Here is a 13,453-nt window from a genome sequence, read left to right on the forward strand (position 1 = left end):
GTGCCTAATGATATATGGAATGCAAGTTGGAGCATGTAGGTGCTGAGTGCCTGATACATGCAATGTGTGTTGGAGCATGTAGGTGCTGAGTGCCTGATACATGCAATGTGTGTTGGAGCATGTAGGTGCTGAGTGCAAGCTCCAACTGCAGATCTGCCTTGCATCCCTGACCTCACCAGTATTTCATGAATATTCATGTATAGCTCCCATAAAAGGAATTCCTCCTAAGGCTGCAGCTGCTGTTTCCCTCTGAGCCACCACTCTGTCTCTCGGAGTGGACTTTTGCTTTGCAACAAACTTCTTTGCTTACTCTTACTATGGACTGGCTCTCAAATTCTTTTGTGCGGCAAAGTTAAGAACCTGAACTAGCCCACCCACCGACAACATAGCCACCCCAAGGAGGAAACGAGAAGGCCCGCCCGACCAGGACACAGACGGCTCTCCAAACACAGCTCGGGAAAGAAGCCAGGCAAAGGTGAAGTGGGGCTCTGTCGACACCAAGTTCGAAATCAGACAAAGCCAAGCTGCAGATCTGCAGTGGATCCGGGTAGAAGGGTGTGAGGACCAGGGAGAGCGGGCTGTACTCTAGTGCTTGACTGGCCGGTGCTGGCCCCAAAGGTGTGTTCGGTTTGAGATGATTCGCCAACTGGCCACTCACAACTTGGGTGCTCTTGTGTGTACAACAACGAAAAGTTTGTAAAAACTTAATGGTGGCCGGGCGCAGTGGCTCAGGCCTGTAATCCCAGCACTTTGGGAGGCTGAGGCAGGTGGATCACAAGGTCAGGAGTATAAGACCAACCTGGCCAAGATGGCAAAACTCCGTCTCTACTAAAAATACAAAAATTTAGCCAGGCATGGTGGCTGGTGCCTGTAATCCCAGCTACTTAGGAGGCTGAGGCAGAGAACTGCTTGAACCTGGGAAGCGGAGGTTGCAGTGAGCCAAGATCGTGCCACTGCACTCCAGCCTGGGTGACAGAGTGAGACTCTGTCTCAAAAAAAAAAGAAAAGAAAATTTAATGGCATCACTCAATAGCAAATCAGCCATTGCTTGCAGAGTAAATTGCATTTTTAAAGGAACCTAGAATGTTTTACCTATAATATTCTGATGTAATTTCTTCAGTCCGGATTCACAATCATCTAATCATGCTTTCCAGCAACCTTTGGAAGACTTAAAATCAACCGATGAGAAGAAACCCTAAGCAAGGAAGAAGAGATGGGCAGAAGCCTTCAAAGCTTTCAAGAGCATGATGGCCAGGATCTGAAACCCACAGCCTGCTCCCATCTTGAACTCTGAACTATACTCGAGGGTCTGGCTGTGCCGTAAGAATATTAAAAGGCCTAGAGAAAAGGTCAACAGAAGCGGTGCTATTGGCAGAAGGTTTACAAAGTACAAGAGCAACCAGGGACTATGTATTTATCACCCCTATCAGATCAATCTGTGGGCCAATCTTCACTCTGGAAGCCAAATATACGGACATAGATCATATTTTCAGTTATCTCTGAACTCCCACAGATCTCCTGGTGAGCCATTTTCCAAATCCACTTGTCATGTGTGGCAGCATCTTTCATTATTTATTTCTGTCATTTTCAAGTGAAAATGACAAGCGCCAGATCAAGGTGGCTCCCTTTAATCTTGATGTTAACCCAGTCACTTAGGTGCACATGAGCAGTGAGCCAGACGACATCTGAAAATGCACAAACTCATGGCCACCAAAGCCCTGGGAAGCTCTGAGACCAAGGAGATGAGAGAAGTTCATGAACCAAGGGCAAGAGAGTTGAAAAGAATCAAGGGAGTTTTATTTTCAATAACTTAGGAATTGGCCCAAGAACTTGGAATGTCGTGAGGACCTCAGGCTGTTCAAAGTCTTGCTACAAAAGTGTGGTCCCCACACCAGCAGCATCCGTAGAGAAAAAGTGTCGGAAATGCAGACTCTGAGGCCCCGCCTCCCCTGGGAGTGGGAATACGCATTCAGCAGGATTTGCAGGGGTTTGCAGCACACTGATCACTAGAGGCCTGAAGACTGTGAGGTCGCTGCACAAGATACGGCAGGTGCACAGACCCTGCATCTCACAAGCTGCGCTGGATGGAAGGTTTCCTTCCCCTCTGCCCCCAGACAAAGAAAAACAAAAATCACGAAACAAAAAGGCAAGTTTATAGATCCACCGAAACGCACACTTACGGATGGTCAGGCTCAATATCAGATGATGCTGGAAAATACTCACCACACATAATACAGGCACAGAGCACACACCACACACACACACACACACTGCATGCACACGACACACAACACACTGCACATACACACATACACACACAGAACACACACACATGCAACACACACGCTGCATGCTCAACACAGGCAACACACTGTACACACACACAGCACATGCACAGAACACACAAACACGTACACTGCATGCACTACACACGCAACATACTGCACACACATCCCACACACAGCACATGCACAGCGTGCACGCACACATACAACCCACATACTGCATGAACACATGACACACTGCACACACACATTCACACACAACACATGTACAGAACACACACACGACACACACCGCACACACCCACCCATACACAACACACACACAGAGCAGACACACACATACATACAACACACACACTGCATGCGCAACATACAGGACACACTGTACACACATCCCCACACACAATACATGCATTGCACACACACACACACAACCCCACACATACAACATGCACACTGCACACACAGAGGCTCTAGTACATATATAGTCTAGAAATACATCATCTCTAGTTGCTCCTGGACTTTATAAACCTCCTGCCAACAGCGTCCCTTCTGTTGTCCTTTTCTCTAGGCGTCTTAATATTCTTACGGCACAGCCAGGCCCTCTAGTACAATTCGGAGTTCAAAGCATACAAAACACACGGCACAGTCACCATATACGATACAACAAACACAGCACACGCACACACACGCATGCACCCACAACACGACCACAGGTGTCCTGTCCTCCAGGCGCTCATCGTTTAGACAGAAGCCAACCACGCAGACCATTATGAAGCCAAACTATGTAATATGAAATAACAAAACTAGGACGCAGAAAACCAGCTTCGGAATGAAGTAAAATAACAAAAACTGGCCACTTCAGTGATTACCTAGGAAGTCACTCCTATAACGACCACACCAAAGAACAGGGGGTGGGGGCGGCGGGGGGGACTGTCCACTATCTTCAATCTGAGACGCTGACTGCTGAGAACTGCGTTCAGAGGATGGGCAGGGAGAGACCTAAAACCAGGATTCGTCTTCATAGAAGCCTGGGGCTGCGAAGACACCTTCCCGATCTGCAGCTGAGGAAGGAGTGCCTGGCCTTCTCCTTCCCAGGCCACAGGACACGGGTTCCTTGAGGGTCCCATGGAACTGGGGACATCAGCAGCATCTCCCCAAAACAGAGTGTGAAATGAAGCCACTGGCAGGAACCTATCCCTATGGTCGTGTTAACCTTCAGAAGAGCAGCCCCAGGTCAGCTCCGTTCTGAAGCAGCCTCTCTGTTATTTAAGCGGAGGTGCACGTGTTGCCTGAGTTAACAAAACAGGATGGCACTGTGCCCATCGGACCTCCAGGGATCCAGACTCCTGCTGAAGGCTCGCTCTCCAGCTCGCCCCACTAGACTTCCATGGGCTCCTCCCACTGGTGCCTCCGTGTCCAGGGCCTGGGGGTAGGCACGGAGGCACAGCGATGCTCTGAATATCTCAGCCCAGCTCCTACCTCCTCCTCCCCACTCCCCTGAAAAGAGCTACAGGAAAATTAAGCAATAGCACTGGAGGTGAGAATGCAGAGAGAAGAGGACTTCAGGAGGGCTGGCACCGGAGAGAGCAGACACCCCCTAAATCACAAGGCGGCTGGTTGGGGGCCCACCTGGATCCCCGTCCTGCCGCTGCAGCCTTGCTGGGAACCCAGGAGGAGCAGGAGGGTGAGGATGAGGCAAAAAAGGGGAAGGGGCAGCCAGAGGAGCTGGAAAAAATGGCAAGAGCAGGGCCAGACGGGGCAGAGTGTGGATACGGCTGTGCCTCAAGCCCCTTGCTGTACCTCACCCCTGACTCTTGTGGAGGACTCGTGGCCTTGACCAGCACCAGGACAAGCACCTGGACTGGCAGCAGGAAGATCACCCCAGCAGCAGCTCATGGCTAATGTCACCCTCCTTGAGCCAGGCTGGTGACTCACCATCTCGCCCATCCTCACAAGAGCACCTGGGTACCATGCTGCACCCTTGTTTCACAGCTGAGAGAGCAGGTGCAGGAAGGGGAGCCACGTGCTCTGGGTCTCAGGGTGCATCTGCTTCCTACTGTCACCGTAACAAGCCACCACGAACCCCACGGCTCAATGTGAACACTTACTGTCTTGCAGGCCTGGAGGTCAGAAGTCGAATGTGATTTCCCTGGGCCAAGAGCCAAGTGTCAGCCACACTGAGGAGGCTCCAGGAGAGAGTCCTTCCTCGTCCGGCCTCCGGAGGCGCCTGCGTTCTAGGCTCACGGCCTGTTTCACATCACTCCGACCTCTGCTTCCCTCCTCACATTTTCTCCTCCCAACCTTGACCCGCCGGCCTCCCTTTTGGAAGGGACCTTGGGGTTCTATGGGGCCAACCAGGATAACCTCCCATCTTGGTGTCCTTCACTTTCATCACATCTACAGAGTCCCTTTTGCAGGGCAAGGTGAGACATTCAGAGGCGGAGAGATTAGGACCGGGGCATCTTTGGGGGTCCCTGTTCCACCTCCCAGGCTCAGGGAACCCAAACAGGTGTGACTCACACAGACCCAAACGCTGCAGCCATCCCTCCCGGCCATGCAGCACATGGCGGGCACCGACCAGTCTCAGGATGACTTGAGGGATGGTGGGAGGGGCAACAATGCCAATTCCCTGCCCCCGCCAACCTCAGTCAGACCCTCCCATTCTCCTATGAAGAACGACGTTTGTGACAACAGACCCCCCCCAACCCAGGCCAAGGAAACACACACAGGAAACGTCCCGGATGCTTTGCTTTTCACCAATCATCTGAAGTTAGGCGTTAAGCTTGTTCATCACTTTGGCTGGTTTAACTTTAGAAAGACCTGCTTGCAAAGTCTTGAAAACGCATAATGAATCGGCAGACAGCAAACACACCTGCCCCACAGTGAAGGCACGGACTGCACACACAGAAACGGGACAAGGGCCCCGGTGGCTAAGACGTCCAAAGCAGCTCCCTGGCCCTAACAGGGAAACCAGCCCTGCGGGGAGGGCTCAGACTGTGAGCTGCAGGTCACCGCCCAGAGCTCGGCCTCCTAAATTCTCTCTTCCCACAAAAAGGACATCGTTTGCAGTGGAGTCTTCTTACTTTGTCAATCGGATCTGACTTGCAAATTAAAATAATCTGCTTTTACCTTTGCATTAGCCTTTAAATACTTAAGTTTTAATTATATATAAGTCTACCTGGAGACGTTTTGGGCAACTTCCAATATTGTCAGTCAGCAACGGAGTACGGCGTAAAAGCGTATGTAATTTCCAAACCCCCGGTTGTTAATGAAATCCCAAACATTCAGATTTTAATTGAACTAGATAAAGATTAAGAAGCTTAGCAGCAGCTGGCATTACGAATTAGTTCTCAGCAGAGTTTTATGTTGTACTCTAAATCATGGCTTTTGTAATCGCCCTCAATTGTCCTTTATCTTGCCAATGCAGATTCGATTCTCAGGGACCATCAGGCTTCCTGTCTCCCCACTGCCTGAAATATTTTGATGTGTAAAGTCTTAATAGTAATTTTAATAATATTATGATCTATGCATATGATGTATATTCAATAAATCTTTACACTAATTAGAAGAAAAGTCGGGGTTTTATGAGACCTATTTTTAAAGCTGAGTTTTACGGCCTGAGAATAATCGCTTGAAACAACTTAAAATGCAGCAAAAACTCTCTGGAGGTTGTATGACCAAGGCAAGGGGCCTTGTGAAGCAGCAAGAATGCAACAGACAGGTCTGCCCCAAATGTCAGCAAAATGCACATGCCCAGGCCGGTGAGTATCAGCAGCTGCCCATTTAAATAAAGGGGCAATATGTTTTCAAACATGGCTGCTGTTTTCTGAAATGGCCAACATATGGGCAGGGCACCACCACTGGTACCGCTGACGGCATGTAAAGGCCCCAGCACTGTGTCTCCTTGGTTCCCGCATGACACAGCAGCCCTGAGGCATTTACCGGATCCACCGTGGAGACAGGCGGGCTCAGCTCGGCTCCTGCACTTTCCACTGGCCACGGCAACCACCTTGCTAAAATGAGCCTTGGTCTTTCCATCTGTGAAGTGGGCTGAGAGCCATGGGTTTTGGCGCCTTCACAGAGACACTGCAGGTGGGGAGGTGGGCGCAGCCCTGGCACACGGCGTGGGAAGCGTCGTGAGCTTTGATATTAATGGGATTAACCGTGAGGTGAGTCTACGGCTGCCCAGCAACTCATGCGAGGAGGTGGGAGGGCCCTGCTGCCAGCTGCAGGGGCCGGGGAAGGGAGGCAGCTGCCCATGGCTGGTGCTCCAGGCTTTGTACAGCTTGAACTGCTCCAAAAGGAAGGGCAAAGAGGAGGAGGTGGGTTTGTGTCCTGGGGTCCCTACCTCCTGGAGGCCCTGCCAAGAAGCCGATGATTTTCCACCCAAACAGCCAGTTGTCCTGAGAGTAAAAGAGACCGCCTTGTCCCTTACAGGGCATCCATGAGTGTCCTGGATAAAAGGGACATCCTACCCAGAGGGCAGCCGGAAGGCCAGGTGTGGGGCCAGGGGCAGGAGGAACACTGGACAGAGGAACAGAGGGACGGAGGGGACACAGACCTGGGAGACGAATCCAAAGGGCCAGTGCAGGCCAGGCCGAGGGAACAAAGACAGCAGCGAGGAGGAGATCCCGGCAGGGCAGACGGGGGACAAGTAAGGGCTGCGGCCGCAGCCAGGGGAGCCCTGCACCCAGGGAGAGCTTCCACTGCCCTCTCCATTCAGAAGTGCCCAGCTGCAGAGAGAGTGCCCTGTGCTGGGGCCCAGCAGCAGCCCACGCAGCCGAGACTCCTGGGTTCCTAGGAGCAGCTGAGGGCTCGGCGCCTCCACACACGCTGTTCCCTCTCCCAGAACATGCTGCCCTGGGGTCCTCGTGTGGCTCTTTCTCCTGCTCATTTTTCAAGTGTTGCCTTAATATCCCTTTACCTGCCGATTGCCCAGCCTCAGACCCAAGCATCCCGGGCACCTGGCCCCACTGCCTGGCTGTGGCACAGCCGCCTCTCCCCGGGATCTCAGCACCTGCTTTAGCTGCCCACCCACCCTCCCTGTGCCGCCGTGAGCTCCAAGCAGGCTGGATGTCTCCATTTTTACACCGGTACAGGGCCAGTCAGTGTGCAGAAGGGTCTCTGTGCGTTTGCTGGATAAATAAATACACACACGATTCCCTAAAGAGCCATTTTCAGTAGTGTCCCTTGTGAGATCCAGCCGCAAACCCAGTCACCCCTCTACACATCACTTCAAATGGACACAGCAGCAAAGCCTCTAACCCCAGACACCTGCTGTAAGCGTCACGCCCCTGGGGAAGACGCTGGCGGCTTTTATGGCTTTAGTTATGGCTTACAGTTTAGGGCCCTAACACTTTTATAGGCTGTGTTTTTTGGCGTTAGTTCTCCTCCTCATCTGCATCTGGATGATGGTTTTATGACCTTACAGCAGAACAGTGTGAAAGGCTCGAGAGATGACAGCCCTGCCTGTAGGGAGGCCTTTCAAGGGTAAGGCATTGGGTTCCAGGGTCCTAATATTAACCCCAGCATTTCTGGAAGGAAGCAACTCCTCCGTCCACAAGGCAAGCTTGGAACAGAGAACTTTCACCCCCGGCAGGAGGAACCTCCTTTTCAAAAAAGTCATTTCTGGAAGTTACTAAGAAGTCAGGTTACCAAGAAACATCTAAATCTTTTTCTTCCAGCATATTTACTTTCTGGGCTTTTCAAAATTGCCATTTTCCTCAATGTGTCAGTTTCCGGTGGCTGCCGTAACAAAGTATCACAAACCTGGAGGCTTAAAGCAACATAAATGGATTCTCTCTGTTCTGGAATGGAGCCCAGGAGTTCGACAGAGATCAGGGTGTCAGCAGGGCTGTGCTCCCTCTGGGACCTGCTGGGAGGAGCCCTCGGCCACCTGGGGCTGTGGCAGTCCCTGGGGCCCCTGTCCGTGGATGTATCACCTCCCATCTCTGCTCCATGATGAACCAATAAGTGAGGTTCTCCCTGGGACCTCTGTCTAACACTGGATTCGGTTTCCTCTCCTTTTCTTTTAAGAGCACGGGTCATCGGATTTAGGGCCCACCCTGATCCACTCTGACTGCCTCTTACCTTGATTCCATCTACAAAAAAAAAAACAAAAAACACACATTTATTTTTTCCAGATAAGATCACAGGTTCTTATCTGCACAGGTTCTGGAGTTGGGATTCGGCATGGCATTTTGAGAGATTCAAATCAATCCATAAAGCTCAGTGATCTTCTGACTCAAAATACTGGTGCCAGGTCCCAACTTTGCTGTTTTCAGAAATGAACTCTGTTCTTTTAGAGCACTTTTAGTTCCTGAGGTTGGCAAACCATTTTGTTTACCGCATACACAGACACACCAGCGCACTTGCTTTTGTGGTTACCGTGAGAAAAAAAAGGACTCTCACCAGCGATACATTTCAGACCCCTTCGCAGCTTAACTTGGAAACGACTTTCTTCAGTCTACGTTCTTTTAAGTTTCTTTTACTTTTTCTTTCTTTTTTTTTTTTTTCTGACAAGAGAAAAGGGTGATGATTATAGTAGAATTAGAAGGAATGGTAGGTGCCAGAAGTCTCAGAGTGTGTCTCAGAAAAACAGTTATTGTTCAAAGAAAAAGTGGTAACCACAGAAAAACACAGAGTCCCAGGGCCTCAGAGGACCTGCAGCCCCCGCAGATGGGGTGCGTGGCTGTGCATACAGCGTTCCTGAGGACCTGACGGGACGTGGCCCAGCAGAACCTTCCAGAAATCCAATCCAGGAGAAAGGAAAGTGAGGAAGTGTGGGAGGAAGGGGCGTGGGAGAGAAGTGAGCCAGACTTCCTGCTGAGTGGTGGGTCCTCAGCCCTTGGAGGGGCCTGCTGATTGTCTAGGAGAGCGGATCAGTGAAGCCTGTGCACTTCCTTCTAATCCCCGAGAATTACACACACTCAACTTAAGTGATCTCCCTGACGGTGCAGAGGGCTGGGATGCTTATAGCGGTCAGGACTGAGTCATTGCGCTGGTGTCCACGGTCAGGCAGCCGCGGACGCAGGCCAGAGACCCGGCTCCCTGCCAGGTCAGCTCTGACGCCCAGTCACATTCTTCACTTACTCCAAGCACCAGCAACGGCCGCCCCCGTGAATGCTGAAGTTGCTGAACCTGTCCGCACAAAGGCCACCTCGTGATAGCCAAAGCCTTCCTCAGGTGCCTGCGTGGGCCTCCTTGATATGGGATAACGGGTCCCAGAGCGGACCTGAAACCCCAAAACCCAAAAGAAGGGTGAGGCATTTTGTGGCGGCACAGACACCTCCACAGCCACAGGCGAGCACCGGCTGATTGTCATTCGCTCCACAGCACCATAAGATATTCACTCCGGTTTCCCCACGGATTTCTGAAAAGTTCAGCCAGGGTGCCTGCTCATTAGATGAAAGGAACACGCTAAGACACTGGGAAGCCCCGGTAAAGGGGCTGACACGCACTAATGTCTCTATCACACATGCAAGAGGGTACGAAAGCGCACCGCAAGGCCTCCGGAATCCAGCCTGCTCCAGGTGGCAGGACAGAGGAGCTTCCTGGTACAATCGACGCATCTTCCTGAAGGGCCCACTGCACACCAGGCACCACCCCGGCTATGGAAGAACAGCTGCTGCCCAGCCCTCAGGACCTGGGCTGTCAGTGGGCCATGCCCACGGGCTCCAAGACACAGATGGACCACGGGAATTTGCCTCCGAGCGATGCTCATGGTGAGCAAAACCTTCACCCATGGTATTATTTTATACCAAATATAGGGTGTTCTTCACACCCTAAGGCCAGGGCTTTTCCACACTTTTTTTTTCTTCTTTTTTCTTTTTTTTTTGAGATGCATTTTCGCTCTTGTCACCCAGGCTGCAGTGCAATGGTGCGAGTTTGGCTCACTGCAACCTCTGCCTCCCAGGTTCAAGCAATTCTCCTGCCTCAGCCACCTGAGTAGCTGGGATTACAGGCACATGCCACCGTGCCTGGCTAATTTTTGTATTTTTAGTAGAGATGGGGTTTTGCCACATTGGCCAGGCTGGTCTCAAACTCCTGACCTCAAGTGATCCACCCGTCTCGGCCTCCCAAAGTGCTGGGATTAGAGGTGTGAGCCACCATACCTGGCCTCCACACTTTTTTTTTTTTTTAAAAGAGAGGGATCTTTGTTAGGAACCCCTAATACATGGTAAGTAAAGACAGAACTGCTCCCGTGACACTCAGATGGGGGTCGGAGTCCTGGGGTCTTTCTCACTTAATTCAGTCACCAGTTCTGCCACTCAGAGCCAGCAGCTCCAGGAAGTTGGCTGACAGTAACCACCATGAAGAGACTCGAAGGCGTCCATCGTCGCCTACCTACCCATCCACCCGTTCTCCACCCCGTCGCTCCCTCCACCTGACGCCACCTGCCCATCGTCTGTCCCTCACCCTTCCAGCTGCTGTGGCCTGAAACACCCAGCTCAGGACCCTTGGCCACGCCTGCTCTTTCCAGAACATCATCCCAGACGCCTGGGTCTGGCCTTGCAGAACACGCTTCTCAAACTTGGGATACCAGTTTCGTGTGGCATGGTGAACACTTTAAAATGAAATCGAACAGAATGGGAAAAAAATACCCATTCTAATTGTATCACATTTACGAGGCGGTAAATGCTGCTCTATAAAACACTGATTTCTGTTTGCGTGTGGGGACGTTTCTGTCGGAAGGGAGGGTTTGGGGGGTATTTCCTGGCTCATAATTTTAAAGCAATTCTTTTTCTATGAGTCATGGTCAAAAAACTTTGAGATCCAGGGTCAGGCAGGCCCAGCCCCGCCTGAACTGTGTATTCTGTGCAAGCATGGTCTGTGGCCTGCAGTGCTGAGAAAAAAGTCAAGCAGGTAGTAGATGCCCCCATTGCCACACACACACATGCACCCACACATACATGCACACACACAGGCATGCATGCACGCGCACACATGTACACACACACTCATTGTGTTGACAACTCTAAGGTCTCTCCCTCTCTCTCTCTCACACACACTCACACACTCATACTTCTTATTTCGACAACTCTAAGGTTCCAGCACATCTAACCCTTGACGTGGTGTGGATCATCTGGTCTATCTTGCTGCCTAGAAGCCTCTCTCCTTCTCGCAGGCCACTCCCCCTTGCCCCACCATCCTGGCTGGGCCATTAACTACTCCCTACTCCTCCTCCATCCTCCTGAAAACTGCCTCCTGCAGCGGGGGTAGACCCTCCCACGTGTTCCCACAGCCTCCACGATACCCGCGGCACTTTCTTACTCTACAGCTGTCCACTGGTGTCGGCTCCCTTCAACGCGCCTTCCAGAGAGGGAGGCAGCTGCTTCTGGCCAGCCGGGGACCCCAGGACACACCCTGCTGGCCGCCCTGGGGATTGAGTGAGTGGACACAGGCCAGGCAACAGCTGGCGGGCACGAGGGGCTGGCAAGGTGCAGGGGTCTACCGGGCCACCGCCTCCTTCCCCGCTTTTCCCCAGCTGCCATTTATTCAGCTCAGTCTCTGCTCAGTCCACTCTGCTGACCATGCTTCTGGCCACATTCTACAGCCTCTGTTTCCTCACCGAGAAATAAGAACCACAGGATGACGCCCAGAGCCACTCGCAAGTCTGCAACTTCCTGGAGTTCTTTGATACTGCTGAGTATTGAAATCAGAGAAACCAAAGGGAAGTTGTGGCCATTGCTATTAATTACCTCCACTCCACACAGTGCACGTACATCCACAACTGCATCAGCATCACAGCCATGCCAGGTGACACGGACAAACGTCGCAATCCCCAGGCAGACAACAGAGCGGGGTGTGAGTCTGTGGTCACACCCTTCGTCAGTGTGCTTTCGGGTGCTGGACTCCAGACTCCCTCAGTACCCCATGGTGGATATTATAACTCAAGGTATCCATAAAAATCACTGCCTAAAACATCGATAAACATGTCCCAATCTCAGCAAAATTAAAAACCTTTCCAGGAAACAGGGACAGTGCTTTAACTGCATTTTTAAAAACAAAGTGTCCTTCCCCTCCCATTCAACAGCCTGATTCATCAAATAATCAATACATGCAAATGTGTTTATAATTATGCCACATTCTTCCATGACACTCCCTGCCTTTGACAAAGTCATCCCCAAAGGCTGTTTTCCACCAGGATACTGAGGGTGCAAGGCCAGACAGAGACTCCATCCAAGGGAACATTCTCGCAGGCTCACTTTGTTTTTCCTGAACAGCTCCACAGCCATGTTTTTGGGACAGAGGCCTGGGCCTGGTGGAACTTGGGTGGGGTTTGGGAGCCAGTTGGTGACCCTGTGCCTGATGCACCAGCCAGGTTTAGAATCACTGCCCTGTGAACTCACACCGAGCGCCGTGGCCAGGTCAGGAGCTTTGGTCCGGCCTGGTGCCTGTCCTCAGGCCTCACACACAAGGGTTCTGGCTTCCGGCTCTGCTGTTGGCGGCTCAGCTTTCCCCAGGGCAGCCCAGCGGCATCAATGCCCACATCTCACAGGCTCCAGGCTGCTGGAGTGGGTGACAGGGGCCCTGCGTGTAGCGATACAGGTGTAAGGCCTGGGGAGAGAGCAGCGTCCAGCATGTGTGTGGTCCCACAGTGGGATGAACCATGTTGTCCCCTGAAGGTGGTGACCGTGGGCCAGTTCTGCAGCCTTTCCAGGTCCCTCAGCCGTCCGTTAAAGGGGCACAGGGTGGAGGGTGATGGGAAGAGTGGCTGTGTTTCCTCTGGGAGCTGTGAGTAGGACGGGCAGAGTGCCCTGGGAGGAAGTCGGTACACTTCGGCCGCTGCCCTCCCAGATGGTGAGACCACAGAGAGATCAGGGCAGGGTGATGGCAGGTCACGAGCCTTCACCCTCGTTGCCCCAGACCCACCTCAAAGACCTTTGGCCTTGGGCTGTAGCAGGTCAGCAGCCCCAGCCCTCAGTGCAGACGCCCCCCCACCGACAAGGGCACCATGGGCTGGTGTCATGGGCAGACCCCCAGCCTCCAGGTCAGCCCATGATGCCAGCAGGATCAGGGAGTGCGGGGATGGCTGGCCTGGCCAGGCTGACTGAAGCCACCACCACCCGTGAGGACGTGTGTTCTCCGCGAAGGCCAGAGCCACGTGAGGACGTGTGTTCTCCGCGAAGGCCAGAGCCACGTGAGGACGTGTGTTCTCCGCG

This window comes from Colobus angolensis, unplaced genomic scaffold (assembly GCF_000951035.1).
Source record: "Colobus angolensis palliatus isolate OR3802 unplaced genomic scaffold, Cang.pa_1.0 Scaffold136, whole genome shotgun sequence".
Taxonomy (NCBI): Eukaryota; Metazoa; Chordata; class Mammalia; order Primates; family Cercopithecidae; genus Colobus; species Colobus angolensis.